This window comes from Typopeltis vanoorti, chromosome 25, assembly GCF_054136105.1.
Source record: "Typopeltis vanoorti isolate ZY-2024b chromosome 25, IOZ_Tvanoo_1.0, whole genome shotgun sequence".
In the NCBI taxonomy this organism is placed as follows: Eukaryota; Metazoa; Arthropoda; class Arachnida; order Uropygi; family Thelyphonidae; genus Typopeltis; species Typopeltis vanoorti.
The window spans coordinates 63,943,644-63,959,197 of NC_143573.1; the positions used below are offsets into that span (position 1 = coordinate 63,943,644).

Genomic DNA, 15,554 nt, shown 5'->3' on the forward strand with positions numbered 1-15,554 from the left:
ACACAGTATACAAGCAATGCTCCTGAAAATTAATAAAACAATCTGGTTTGCACTTCTGTGTGAGTTCTACGCTCTTTAGAAAATTTCATATTGGGTTTTATTAATATTCCTAGGTCCTTTTGACTATTACGAGTTTTCTCCTACTTAAAATATTTTTTGTCATCTATTTGAAGGAATTAAAATTTTCATCTATTAAATAGTATGTTATTCTTTTTAAACTAAAGAAATATTTTATAAAAATAAAATAAAATTAAAAATCTGTTTTCTTATTTGGATGAAGATTTATACACCATTAAAAAAATAAAACAACTTAAACTAAATTAAAAAGAAAAATTTTCGAAATAAAAATCACACAGAGGGATTTTTTTGGAATATGCGTATTTTTCTGACGTTATTATATTATATAATATTTAATATATGATAAAGACATTATAGTCGTTGAGTTAATATTTATTCCACTGCATACAACATTAATTCATGGCAACCACTATTGCAGGAATGAATATATTATATTATATTACGCTTATTAAAGTGTAATATCTGCATACAGAAATTGCGAATATGATTATTATAGAAATAATTGAAAAAAAAAAAGGGGAATTTATTTGTGATCACTTCTGGAATACAAAATTAATTCTTAATATGCAAACAATTACAAAAAACATCACGAGTCACACCAGATTGGGATAATGCAACGCCATTTCTGAGCTTTCGCAAGAATTAATAAATTTCTTATTATCGATACAGCACTCACAGGTAACGTATCCGAAGCGCCAAGTTAAAATGACGGCCTAGTTATATGCACCATATAATTATACGGTACAGTGTCCCGGTTAAAATTGAACAGCTTAATCAAATACTCCGCAACCTCGTTAAAGTGTTCAGGTGTTTACGAAGTATGCTTATTGCTCGAATTAGAACGGAACCTATCCGAACATCGTGCGGTTACCTAAAAAATTTGAACTTATTCGTGTATTTTAAAAATTAGCTTAATTGTAGTTACGTTTTTTGAGTATTTGGGAGATAATGTACATAAATCTGTTTCAAACAGTAAATCCTAAGTGGAAATGAACGGCAGTAAATGCAGTTTGTTTACTTTAAACTACAAGGAACTTAAACAAAGGAGACAAAAGGGTGACTTGTAGAATGGTTGCTGACCATAAGTTAAGATCATACCAGGTTCTTGAAGCGAGAAATGTTAGGCTGACAGATAAAAAGGAAAGCCATGAGTGCAAGGCAGCTGTCATCCAGTTAAAGCACTGCGCTGGATGTAATTTAACTTATAAAAATTGTTGACAAGTAGGTATTTATCTCTATTTTGTTATTAACGTCTTGTGGAAATGGAATGCCGTTTGAAAACATCGCTCTTAGCTATTGAGTGGATGTGCCTTTTATGCCGTTTACAACTTTAATAAGATTGAAAGGAAACCTCGACAATTCAGCATGTAATGGTGCAGTACGTGTTCTCATTCTGACTCCACTTGGTAAGGCTAAAATCGGTTTTTCGCGTTTATTGATGCTATCGTTCAAGGAAGTATCGCAATGAGAATTTATTCCGTCGATTTCATCATGTTACTTGACGTGACCAATACGCATGCGATATTTAAATGACCCAAACTTCATCTTTTTATGTTCAAATGGTCTGTACAAGAATATGGTTACTACTAAAGATGCATTGCCATCAAATGTTGCGATGGGTGTGCCATTTGATGTTTAATTTTTATTCAGATAAGTTAAGACATTTTCGTTATTGACTATTGTTCTCTAATGTTTCGAAAACGCAACATTGAACTCGTGTAAGCGAGGATGTTGTTTGAATTGATTCTCTGATAAGTCTCGTTCACGTAAACCGACACGTGCAAACAATTGAATAGAGGGGGGGAAAATACTGATTACACTTCCGCACTTTGATTATGAGATCTCTTTTAATATCTGTTTCGTGAGTTAGCATGGAAAAGAGATAACATTAAAGATCTTTTCGACGTTATTAAGATAAGGTTTTAAGTAAAGAAATAGAGAATCAGCATTGGACTTCCTCAATATCGTAGAATAACTACTAAATTGCTAATAAGACTAATGCACTTTCATCACACAGTAAGGAAGTAATTATTCAACTTTTTAACTCCGTGCAAAATATGTTATCTGTAATCATCCCCATAGTTTTTGGAATCGGAATAAAAAACATTTTGTTTCTCCCCAGGTCCTATAATTTCGCTTAATGCAGTTTAGTAATTTGGATATAACATAAAGAAGCGAATAAAATTAAGGACAATTCTAAGTAGAATGATTTTTGAATGACAAAATTAGCGAATGAAAATAAAAACTTTTACATAGCCGACAGGACTCGAACCTGTGCGGTAACATCCCAATGGATTTCAAATCCATTGCCTTAACCCCTCGGCCACGACTGCCCTGTAAGTGTTTTCTACTGAGATACTTTTAGCCAATGAGACGAAAAGCACTCGAATCTGTCGGAGTTAGCCCGAAAGTGTACGGGAAAAAGTAAACAGGAGATACAGCCGTATACATCTGTCACAAAAGATTGATTTCTTCTTCGTTCTAGAAAAAAATACGTAATTCATAAATGACCACAAATTCTGATATTTTATATACTTATGAGATGAGAATTATTCTCTATGCGATGTGTACAACGTAACGTCAACGAAATATCAACATGTTACTTAGTATTAAAAAAAAGTAAGAAAGATATTATTGCAAATTCCCTAATATGTTTTATATCCACGAAAAATAATGCTACAGGCAGGGAAGGGTATACCTCTGAAGTACTAATTCGGAAAAAGCAATTAATTTGCTAATGATGTTAAATAACTACCTGAATATGAATGAGACGAATGTACAAAATACTTTTTAGGCAATAAAAATCCGCATTTTTTAATCTACTATTTATTCTACTTCGATTAAGTAAATTATTCTTGCAAATAAATATTAATCATTAAAATATTAATTTAAATCAAACATTTCTGATCTGATAATCTGAATTATCATGGCTACAGTGAACGTGGTTCATAATGGTTCGAAGTATTCTCCTCTTCCTTGTCTTAGTCGCTAGTTCACTTACAAAACATGGTTGTCTCAATCTACCTTTGGTCAGTAGGTACACAACATTTTAGGTGGGTGCTTAATGGATGGAACTGAAATTGAACAAATTAGGTTTTCCAATTTATTCGCTTTGGGTGGTATTGCTGCCAACATAATTAAGATCTTTTTGTCAAGAATTTCTACAATGTACGTAAATCAGAAATGTCTCGAAAAGATCTTTAAACAAACCGAATATTTTTAAACAAAAAACAAATGTAGCGTCTCACCTGCGACTGCCTTAGTAACTGTCCTTCCCAAAGGAACAGGGGTGACTCGTGCATAGGCACTGCTGAACTGCAGTACCCCCAATTTTTCTCGATATATAAATATATTTATTAATTTATTTATATTTGCTTGTAATATTTAATTTTATCATCAACAATCCTATACAATTCTCTTATTTTGTATAAAAAATAATAAAAATCCATCTTGTAGCACTTAGGAGGGCAAAGGACGCTAGCGGCACTGCGTTTACCACAGTGTCGTATTGCTACGCGCGCAAGCATATGCACGTCATAGTGAGATGCGAGCTATTAGCGTAATGCGACCCTGTCCGTCGCGCAGTTCCACTGTTGTTTATATGCAGTTTGCGCCAGTAGTAGAGTGTTCGTAGTGCTTATCGTGTTTACTCCGTCTCTTTAAATATTTGGACATTACAATTAAAGACATAACATTTGTTATAGTTTTTATTTTAGTGGGGTTATGATAATGGATTTTATTTTCAAGTAATTTTGAATTATACCAAACTGTATAATTTTATTAATAATAAACAATATTTTTTCATGTTTACTTTTTTAAAATTTTTACCATAATTTGGATATTTTATCCAAACATATGCACCGAAAGTTGCAGCACCCCCACGATTTCAAGCCACGAGCCGCCACTGCAAAGGAAGCTGCTAATTAATTTCATATCAAGTTTTATTTTTATGTTCTCTATTTTATGTTATTATTATTCTTAAATATCTAAAATCTCGAAAAATAAAACATAATCCTAAGGGAATCCACAATTATGAAATCCAACCTCGTTCCACTTCGCACAATGAAAGTTATTTGTGTGCTGGTCTATGAATGTGGTCAACGCCTTGTGTTAGTTCAGCTACTAAAAAGGAAGATATTTTTAATGAGATTCGCACTCGTAGGAACTCTGCTTGTATTCACCCGGGCGTCCTTGTGACACTTCTGAAACGGTATAGTACTTCTATGGACAGGAGGGGCAAGTCAACTAACACCGTTATTTAGTAGGCAAAGATGTTTTTAAGGTATTTTTACTAGAACACCCTAAAGTGCATAACCTCTTGTTTTTTTTTTAAACCAGAATGGATGATTTTTGAAGAATAAAACAATTTTTTTTGTTTAACTTTTAAGTAACTTCTAAAAATTATAATTTGAGACTGACGAAGTATTTTTTTAGAATACGAAAGTGCGTATAAAAATATTTTATCTTAATAGGGAAATAAATGTCATGAAGTATAGAAAAGTAAATTGCATTAAACTCCTAACTCGGTTTTACGATAAATTGTAATGACTTCTTCTTCAATATTGTTCGCTGCCATCTGAGTTTTCAGGAGCAGCATGAATAAATGAAACAAGCTCGATCTTTGATAGATAAGGAAAATAAAAACCAAATGAGATTATTCATATGTATTTTCCCATAACAGAAACAAATACCGCATTAAAAAGGATAGAAATACAAACTGCATTTCTAAAATGTACGTTAAAAGACATTATCAATCCATGCTGCTTTTATTAACGTAGTTTCCCAACACATTACTTTTATCTCGCACACTCCATCTGTAGTGAAATCAGGAAGTTGGGAGGCAATTTTAAGGAAGATAATTTTCGATCCTCAATGTCCACACTTCGAAAATTACCAGACATTATACGCATCTGAATGTTTCATCTTGTTTTCCTCATAAGAAATATTTCCCATTTAAAAGAAATAACGACATCAGAGAGTGGCGCTCTGATTTATTTTTACCCACAGTTCCCTATTAAGGAGATCCATTTTTTAATGATATATTTTAAGACTTGCCATTTTCATCCCTCGCTACACCTCACAAAAAAAAGAAGGCCATTTCACATCTCGCTAGCTACGACATTCCAAAACTGGCAATTAAATCGACTGAAAAGCAGACGGACGCGCTAATGTGAACAGTTTGTTATACGCCCCCAAAGATGTCGAGGGACTCATTTTCTAGGCCATAGAAATGCATCAGTGAGTTCTTCAATCACTTAGAACATAGCGCTGTTCAAAACGAATGGAGATGTGAGCCCTCTAGTGGCATAAATTTGAAACTTTTTTTTTGCTATCATAAATTTCTTGCTTCCGTGTCTAAGTGAACACGGAAATGCTAATAGCTTGATTTTTTATTTTTATTTTTATTTTTTTTTTTTTTGCTTCGATAGACACTGCGTTTAAATCTAATTTCATTTATTTATGTCAGTGAACCAGCTGTCGAAAGACATCTCACTGATATCTACCCTGATTTCGTACAATAGTAAAAAGAATTCATGCTGTTAATAGTTGCAATTATCATTACGTATTGATATCGTGATAGTTGGTTATGGAAAAGTTCAATGAATTGTATTCAGAATTTAAAAATATAAATTAACACTAAATGGCTCATTTTATTTTTTTAATTACATACACGTTTTATTTGTATTCTCTTGTATTGATCATTATTATAACAGACAGTGAACTCGCTTTTCTCCACTTTATAAAGGATATCGCCTACTTAAATCATAATATTTTTTTTTTCTAAAAAAATACGCCAAAATTTATAAACACTGCAAACAGATATTCGACTTTGTATAATACTTGGTTCGTTTTTAATTACGATGACTTTGCTTATATGCTGTTCGTGTGCAATCAAAACAGGTCCCTTCCATCTTGACTGATTTTGATGAAATTTTATATCTGGGGATATTCGTAAAAATTTTTTTATGGAATTTAAATTTTGTTTAAAAGTTGAATGAACATTCATAGTTTTCTAAGACAAATCCGAAGACAGTATACACAATTTCGATCGTAAGTCTTTCCAACTACGCTACTCAATTCAGAATAATATTGCAAAATCACTTAAAATTTACCAAATAATAAATTAGATTGATTGTAAGCTCTTATTCCAAATACTTTTAACTTAGAGAAGACGCGAAACAGAGATCAATCGATATTTCTTTTTTTTTTTTTTTTTCAGGGCACTGGTTTGTCATGCGCAACTGTAAAAGCTGACAAGAACAAGTCCAATTCCTTAATGACTTACATTCTCTTGATGTTACCTTGTAATTAAGCTTTCACTACAAGTTGTACACAATGGATTAATGTCGGAGAACTTCAGCTGAGTTGCGAGATGTGCTAATTACTGCTTTCATTATGTGCCTTGTAGGAAAACTTATTCGAAGTAAGATCACGTGACCAGGAAGTTGGGGTATACAAAAGTGTCTTGTGAACTGTGCTAGAGTTACTCAATCCTGGTATACACAATATCCATTAAGAGATAACTATTACCTGTTTTTTTTTCTTTGTTAAAGGATCCCAGTATCTATTTTCACTCATTACTGTGGGAATCTTTCAGAATTAGGGAAAGAGAAAATAACGGACAGTTGTCTCCAAAATGAGTTCTTTCTATCAGAAATATAAGTCAAAGAGGTGATGTTACAATGGTGTTAAATGAATGGAAAAGCGGTAAAATAAACGCACGTCATCGTATGAAAGACCATAACAAATCACCCGGTAGCTGTTTGAATTCAACAGTGTTAATTGTGCTAATTTATGTTCTCCGTTTCCGGATAATTATTCACACAGTAGTTGGTTCTCTGATTTCCTAGATTGTGAAAAGTGGCGCACCCACAGAAATTCCGGGTCAACACTGTGGTACGGTCATAGACCACTTCCTATTTGAACATACTTATATACAAAGTATATTCATACAAGGATCAGAGGAATTTTTCTTAGATAGTTTTCAATTGTGGAGGGTTTTTTACTTCTGAAAATTGGTGATTTATTTTCACAAAATATAACAAGCTGCGAATACTGAAGCTATGATTTCGTTGTCTTATTAAAAAAAAAAAATCAGCTAACGCCTTTTTATTCCCGTATACGAGAAGTAGGCGAGACCATTTAGCCCTATCTAACTTTTGGAGACTGAGTGGGCAGTTCAATCTCCACTGGTACCCAATCAGAGACAGATGGCCCAAGGCTATCACTAATTAAGCGGTACACAGTGAAGAGAGACGGCTCAAATGTGCCGCCATCTCGTGGTCCCTAACCCTAACACAATATATTTAATGTCTGAAATAATGTGGGTTCTACGGTCGATTTTCTTGAGTTTGCGGGACGAAAAACCCGCTTTTCCATGCCAGAGATCGACTAACTCGGGAACCGGTCGAAAAAAGGCTTAGAAAAATTTCCTCTAGTCGCCGACTAGACTCGAAACCAAGTCTTCCTTCGTGCGGCCAAGCGCCATGGTGTGCAAGCAAACGCCACATTCACTGAGCTACACAGGCTCCGTTGTCTTATTACCGTGATGATTTTTGTTTTGCTCAGTTTTTAAAATGAAGTCTTAATATCTTTTGAACTAAAGCATATTGAAAACTAGTTAGATCATTAAAGAGTGAATAGCCCTCTCTTGAGGCAAAAAGATTTATCCTAGTTCTACTGTTACTACTACTAATAATACCCTGTTGCACTATTCTTGTTTGTAAAACTGTTACAAAGTCCATACGTTATTGAGATTGGAAAGTTTTTTTTAACGGTATAGGAACATTTTCATTCTAGTCTTCAAAAACAACAGAAGTAGTAAAAATGTATCTATTCCTGAATAGGAATGAATACTTTTGTGTATTAATAAATAGGATCTGAGTTGCAAGCGTTCTCAGAAAACTATCACCCCTACGTCTATCTTCTGAACTCTTCAAATGTTCTCAGCAGTGCCGGATTACACAAGGACTCCGTATATTTGCTCCAATGTGTTCTTTCTTTATACTGTATAAATCAGACTTTCACTGACTTCAAATCGTGTCCATATTTTCATGGCGACTGCATGCTTGGTTGCTCTTCTTCATTTGACCGAGCATGTAAGGTTAATAAGAAATATTCATACTATTCTTCAGTGTGATGTTGATAATCTCGTCATATTTCATGCTACTGTAACGTGGTCGAGATTTCTCTCTCTCTCTCAAAAAAAAAAAAAAAAATCGCTTCATCATCCAACTATGCCTTTTAACAGAGGCGAATGCTGGTCTTGAAATTCACGCTTGCTCTTGTTATCATTCAGGGAGTGAGAGGTGTGATTGAAATCTGATTAGCGGAATAATGAATTACTGACCATTTAAAACTATATATTTAGACATTTATGTACATTTAATCATACAAATACAACATTTATTTTACAAATGATATTCTATCTTTTTCAATTTAGCTACTTGAATACAAATTCTACCCTCCTCGGTTCTTCTTTATGAGCTGGTCAATAACATCGTCATAAAAAGTTGGTTGTAACTTAATATTCCCAAGAAACACACACACTTGTAAAGGCTGACTGAAGCTCACTTGCTAGAGCTACTTTGACTGCGTATGGCCTGTGTTTAAGACGACGTGAAGGGAGCGGAAATGGCTATGCGCGCGCATAAAATCACAGTACTGTAGCGAGGACCTGGAAGCTCCTACAACCGAGCAAGCCAAGGTAGCTTTGACTAGACGAGCAAGCATCGGCCTTCGATACACAACGCAAAGCTCAATTATTGCCGCGCAAGCTTAAGACGTCTTCAGTCTACAAAAATAAAAGCCTAAATGGAATGCTTATAAATGCATGCATTTATTAACAAATAAATATTACTTCTTTCTCAATTAATGAGCTTGCGCAGCAAGCATAGCAAGCATGGAGAATTCGCCCCTGCCTTTTAATAATTTCCATATCTCTAGATAAATATCACATTTTTGTTCGTGGAATGACTCACACCTTCAGCCTTTTCAAGCACCAATACATCTTTTTCATTTCATAAGCGGTTTTTCTGCTTTCATCATTCGCCTTTTCTCTAACCCAATAAAAGACACGTTTCTCTATTACCTGCATACTCCAACCTAGCAATTTCTCGTTCTCTTCTTTCATTCCGTCTGTTCTCTCATCTGGAACATCTTTCTTTATATTATGTTCTTCAAAGAGGCCATGAACCCACCGTAACGTCTTCAGAGAAACATTCCTTTTTTTCTTGTCAACCACTCGTCCATTACACGAGATGATATACTGTAGGTTTTGCCACAAACATTCGTATGTACAGTTAAAAAAAAGAACAGAATGACTAGTTTTCTCTCCCATGTCACTGTGCCGATGTCCCCGCTTACAATGTCCTTAATAATGTAAGAGTATACAGAGCTCTATTCGTCTACCTATAATTTTCCTCCGATAGATCAATGATCTTTCTTCAGTGCTTGTAAATTGTATGATAGCTTTACTGAAGAGAGTGCCTTTCGTTCTCTTTCCAGTTTAAAATGTCAGTGTTCAACCTATCAAAGTATAAGAAAGATCAGTGACTGTCTTAAACTTATCTCGAAATGCAATGGAGAAAATTCTTCGCCTTACTTATGTTAAGTATGCTAATTCCTCTTTCATTTTCCAAGACAGTGCACCAAAAATCTTCATTTAAAAAAAATACTGTTTAGAAGTTACGTTGTAACTTCTAAATCATCAAGCTAATCATTGGACTTACGAAAAGAAATGGCTGAAGAGAAAACTCACATGGCAGAGGCCATCACTTAGGAAAATTGAAGGAGGTAATCATTGATATGGGTTGCCATAGTAGAACAGCAATTATACAAGCCCCAAATTACCCGAACCAACATGTAGCGTCGTCTTCAATGGTGCAAAGAACCTGTGGGACGTGGAAGCTTGGAAAGTTGTCTTATGAAGCGAAGAATCACACTCTGTCGAGCAGATGACGGGTGTGTGTGTGTGTCGAATGCCCGGTGAACGTCTCTTATCAGAGTGCGTAATCCCAACTATGAAATTCGAAGGTAGGGCTGTGGTCAAATGGTCCTGTTTTTGCTGGTTTGGCCTCGGATCTCTATTTGTAGTGCCACGAACATTGAACTCCGAGAGGTATTTGATCATTCTGGACAATGCAATGCTTCTTACTTTGTGTCGTTTCTACAAACTGGCCATTTTCTCTTTCAGCAAGACAACGCACCGTGTCATAAAGCTACTACTATCGTAACTGCGAAGTTTGTGGACATGAACGTCGCCAGAATTGAATGGTGTCATTATCTCAACCGTATTGAAATTTCTGGGATGAAACTAGTGTTAGGTGAGGTCAAGGGACACCGCCTCACAACAGTCTATCACTGCAGTGATAGAATTTTTAATCACTAAAATAATCACACAGCCTTGTGGTAAATTCTATCTGACATTCATAAAAAAATAAATCTAGATCAATTACTCAGTTAACACAGATGACTGAGACTGTTCTTCTAAATTTCATAACAGTTTCTTGTAACTTAACGTGTATTATTGTTAGGAAGAACCTTAATGCAAACTATTTTTATGAGTGTTGATAGAATACTTAATTATTCTTTTTTAGAACTGAGAGACCACAGAAATATTACTTAAAAACCCAAATAATGAAATATAAACACTTCTTTTTGTATTAGTGAAAGCTTACGTTCAAATATCTCTCACAGTCGATTCCACACCGTTACCTACGTTCAAATATAAATAAAATAAATACGTTCAAATATGCAAGACATTGCTATCTATAAGGGTGAAGCAAAATGCTTTTATAATCCCTGCTATCTGATAAGGTTGCTGTGTAGGGAAAAGTTTATGAGCTAAGTGCTCTGCCTGAGTGGGTGCGATTTAAAGATCTTCATTTGGAAGTAGAATGGCCTTGGGTCTCCTATATTTGGAGAAGCCTGTTTCATCATAATTTGCTGCTTGTTGCACTAATTTATTTGGTTGTGAAGAGGATGCTGAGAAGAACTTTACTGCTGAAAAGAGTAGATGTAGGGGATATTTGTATCCCGGTGGAGTTGGACATTTCTGATATACTATGGTGCGTTTAAGATCATGCGGAGACATTTGTTTTGCACTCTCTGTAGTTTGAGGACATTTGTACTTGATGTGTGGCTCCAGGCTGGGGACGCATAAGTAATAATGGGTCGAATCATCAACTGATAAAGGAGCAGTTTTATTTTGGTATCCAGATTGCTATTCCTATTTGATAAGAGGGTAAAGCTGTGCAATGACTCTTGATGCTTTTGTACATGAGGTTTTTATATGTGCACTGAAGGTTAGTTTTCTGTCCAGCAGTACACCCAGATATTTGGCTTCTGCTTTCCAGGGAATCTTGATATTAAATAGGAAGATGTCATCGTTGAGAGATATTGAGTTTTTAGTGAAGAGCATGGCGATACTCTTCTGAGGGTTTACTTGCAATCTCCATTCCGAAAACCAGTGCTCTAATCTGTGCAGGTTTTCTTGCAGTTTCTTGGTGACAAGGTGCAGTTTAATAGATCTGGTTAGAATAGCTGTGTCATCTGCGTATAGGGCAATGATAGATGACATTGGATTGTGCAGAATGTCGCCATGTAAATCGTTAAAAGCAACAATATCAAATAGGAACCCTTGACGTACTCTTGCCAAGATTAGTAGATCACTCTGGTTGGATATTTCTGTAGTCTAAAGATAATTTCCATTTTTAGGTGTGAAAGTACTACTTATCGGATTTTTGTTCATTATAGATTTAATTTGACTAACATTCTAATATAAGAATTTAATCTTTATAAAACATTTTTTTAATATAAAAAAGAAATTAAAGTATAAGATAAAAACTCATTCATTTTCTTTCTTGATACTACGGTTGGTCTTTCTATCTACTATTCTGGTTCGATAATAAGAGATTTAAATTTTTTCCCAGAAACATTTGAAGAAAAAATAATGTTTCTGTCAGAGCGATAAAGGAAGTGTGCGAAAGTTCCTTAAATGCTACCCACAGATTTCATAAAAATAGATTTTTCCCAATGATTGTAATTTTTATTTTAATTGTAAAGCATTCACCTTATGAGGAAGTAAGCAGACCATTGAAAAGGCAATTACCCTCACTCTAGGACATTCATTTATTCCCAAGTGAGTGGGAATGAATGAAACGTTGTCAACAAGTAGATCAAACAAATATTGCTTCCGTCTTTTATAATGTAATTAATGTTTCTTATATCATCAAAACGAAATTCTGAAGGATACGATTGTAACTAGTCACATTGGAAAGCGAATTCTTAGTCATTGTAGCATTCTTAAATGTAGAAATTTTCGTATTAAAAAATTCGTATTGACTTCTTTTTTATATTCAATTTTTTTAATATAAAAAAAGAAATTAATATGAAGTTTTTATCTTTTACAAAGATCAAAACCATATATTAGAATATTAGTTAGATCAAAGCTTTAATGAACAAAAATACGATAAGTAGTACTCCCACACCTAAAATTGAAAATCATCTTTAGACTATAGATATATCCAACCAAAGTGGTGGTTGGTTTGGGTAGAATGGATTAAGATGGCGGCTCGCGTGTTAGTGTTTTGTGTCGTGTATGTATTATTGATGGTGAATTGTGAATTTGACTGATAAGTTTTTAGAGATTTATGCTTATTCATTAGTAATATCAGTTATTTGCTTGCTGCCATAAACAGGCATTTTATTTTCCATACTGGTTTATCCAGGTAAGTCAACTGACTTCACAAAGGCGATACACTAGGCCTACTACCATTAGTATCGCCATTGTTGTTGTATTTTAACATCTTATTACTGGTTGACAAGACTATGCTTGATATTGCTGGCAGTCCTTTGCGGCTGCGGGATATTTTATTAATGCACATACGCAGTTAAACCGATATGAGCGTACCTGACCTAGACGTATTCAATAAAGAGCCAGCTCTTGAACTCATTGATAAACTCCAAAAGAAGTTCAAGCTGACATGGCCTACCAGCATGATTGACCCCGACACTATTATCGAGTCACTCGATAAAAAGCTAGCACTCAGTTTTATTAAAAAGCTCCTCAAAAAGTTTGAACAGGATTGGCCCGGCTACTTAAATTTGTATTCCTCACCTGAAGTCGATGTTGAGGAAAATGAAGACTCCCCTCAAATGGAGGAAAAACTCAATCTAGTTGTCTCTACCTCTAATCCTTCTGATCAAGAAGAAACCCACGCACGTAAGAAGAGAAAAATTCTTGCTGCTGAGTCAACAAATGTTTTTCCCGATTATCCTAAGGGAAAAGCAGAGATGGACATCACTCAGAACCATCATGGCTAATTCACAGATTCGTTACACTTTTGCTAAAAATGCAGACGAGGGAATACGAATCCAGCCCACCACGATGGCTGACTATAGAAATCTCACAAAGGAACTGGACACTAGAGGAACCCAATATCACACATTTTCACTTGCCTCCGAAAAAAATCTGAAAGTAGTCTTACGAGGAGTCTCCGAGGATATTGACACAGATGAAATAGTTACTGACCTTAACCTACAGGAACTACCCCCCATAAAGGTCACTAGAATGTTTAGATCAAATAAGACACCTATGCCTTTAGTTTTAGTAGAAATTCATAACATTTACAAAGACATTTATAATTTAAAATCAATCTGTGGACTCAAAATCACCCCAGAACCATTGAGAAAGAAATCATCTTCTGGGCAGTGCCACCGATGCCAAAAATTTGGCCATGCCCAGAAGCTATGCAAAGCTCAGTTCAAATGCCTAAAATGTGGCGAGAGTCACCCCACAAACACCTGCGCCAAGCCAAAATCCACCCCGGCTAAGTGCGCTAATTGTGGGGGTCCTCACCCTACTAATTATAGAGGGTGTATACATCACCCCAAAAACAGATGGAATGATCCAAGTCATCAATCTACCTCGTCATCTAGTGCGAGAGTTCCTGAAGCTCAGGCTACTCAGTTCTCCAAGAGTGAATACATGACAACAGGTGCTCGCCCATCATTAACTGAGCCCCTTAAGAAAACGAATCTTCAACATCAAGTAAGAACATATGCTGATGTGACCTGCTCCAAACAGATAGTACAAACCCAGAACCGGAATAATCCACACTCAAATCTATCAGCTGTTATCACCTCTTCTCTTGCAAACATGCTGCAGGATTTCAGCAACTCAAATCCATCCTTAAGTGTCACAAAAAGATTCCTACAGCAAACCCAATCCATATTATCTGCACTCTCTGATGCATAGAAAAAAAATCGTCCCAAACTCTCTTAGGATTATCGGTTGGAATGCCAACGGTATAAAAAACAAACTGTTAGAAATCCAGGAATTCAATAATAGATACAACCCAGATATACTGCTAATCAACGAAACTCACCTGAGGCCTGCTGACACCCTGAAAATCAGAAGGTATCAGATTTACAGAAACAACAGGCTTGGGTATAGAGGTGGAGGTACAGCCACCCTTATCAAAAACTATATCAATCATCACTCAATAACCAACCCTACTACCACTAACCTCGAAATCACAGGAATCAATGTTCTCACAAACTCAATTGGAAACCTCAAAATTTTTTCTGCATACAACCCGCCATTAAAGACATTATTGACCTCAGATCTGGATGCCATCCTTGGAGTAAAAGGACCGGTCATCATTGCTGGAGACCTCAATGCAAAGCATCCTGCTTGGAACAGTAAATCTACTAACAAAAATGGTCGCATCCTTTCTAGCTACACAGGATTAAACCATGCTGTTGTGGCTGGACCTACCGAACCAACTCATCTCAGTACATCTGGCACTGCTGATATCCTGGATATAGCCATCCTGCAAGACATTAAACTACAGTACAGCCTTACATCACTAAACGAGCTGTCGTCGGATCACAAATTGGGAGAACAAGAATGCCTGTCCCCTCCTTCTCATTCAGGCATATCGTGGGAGAGATTGTCTAAAGCACTTCGGGATCAAATAGGACCGTCCCTCACATATGCACACCAGAAGATGTGGAATCTGCAGTGACTAGCCTCACCCAACAGATTAAGTCCGCTATAATGGTTGCAACCTTCCAGAAACCTGTTCCCAAGCCTGATCGTTTGCCTGAGGACATTATGGACCTGATCAGAGAGAAGAGCAGCGCTAGGAAGAGATTTCATAACACTCGCGCACCTCAGGATAAGACAGTGCTTAACAGATTGAATGGAGCAGTAAGAGCTGCACTTAAAACACACAGAAACGAAGTTTGGGATAAAAAGTTAGCCTCTATCTCACCTATTGATCACTCTATCTGGGGCCTACTGAGAAACATCAAAAATAAAAACAGAATCCTCCCCCCTATAATCTCAAACCAGGGCCTAGTCCACACAGATGCAGATAAGGCAGAAGCCATACTTAAAAAACTTGAGGATCAGTGCAAACCTTCTTATAACAACATTGATTTCAATCATCTGTACAAAATCCACAGAC

General features: G+C 35.7%; 1 protein-coding gene and 1 non-coding gene across 2 annotated transcripts in view; one reads left to right on the forward strand and one right to left on the reverse strand.

The window, feature by feature from the left end:
* Positions 1–15,554, forward strand: part of LOC150092802 (uncharacterized) — a 102,432-nt gene that overhangs the window by 22,724 nt on the left and 64,154 nt on the right. The window lies entirely within an intron of this gene.
* TRNAS-UGA (transfer RNA serine (anticodon UGA)) lies at positions 2,330–2,411 on the reverse strand. The gene has a single exon. It is a non-coding gene; the product is annotated as a tRNA-Ser (tRNA).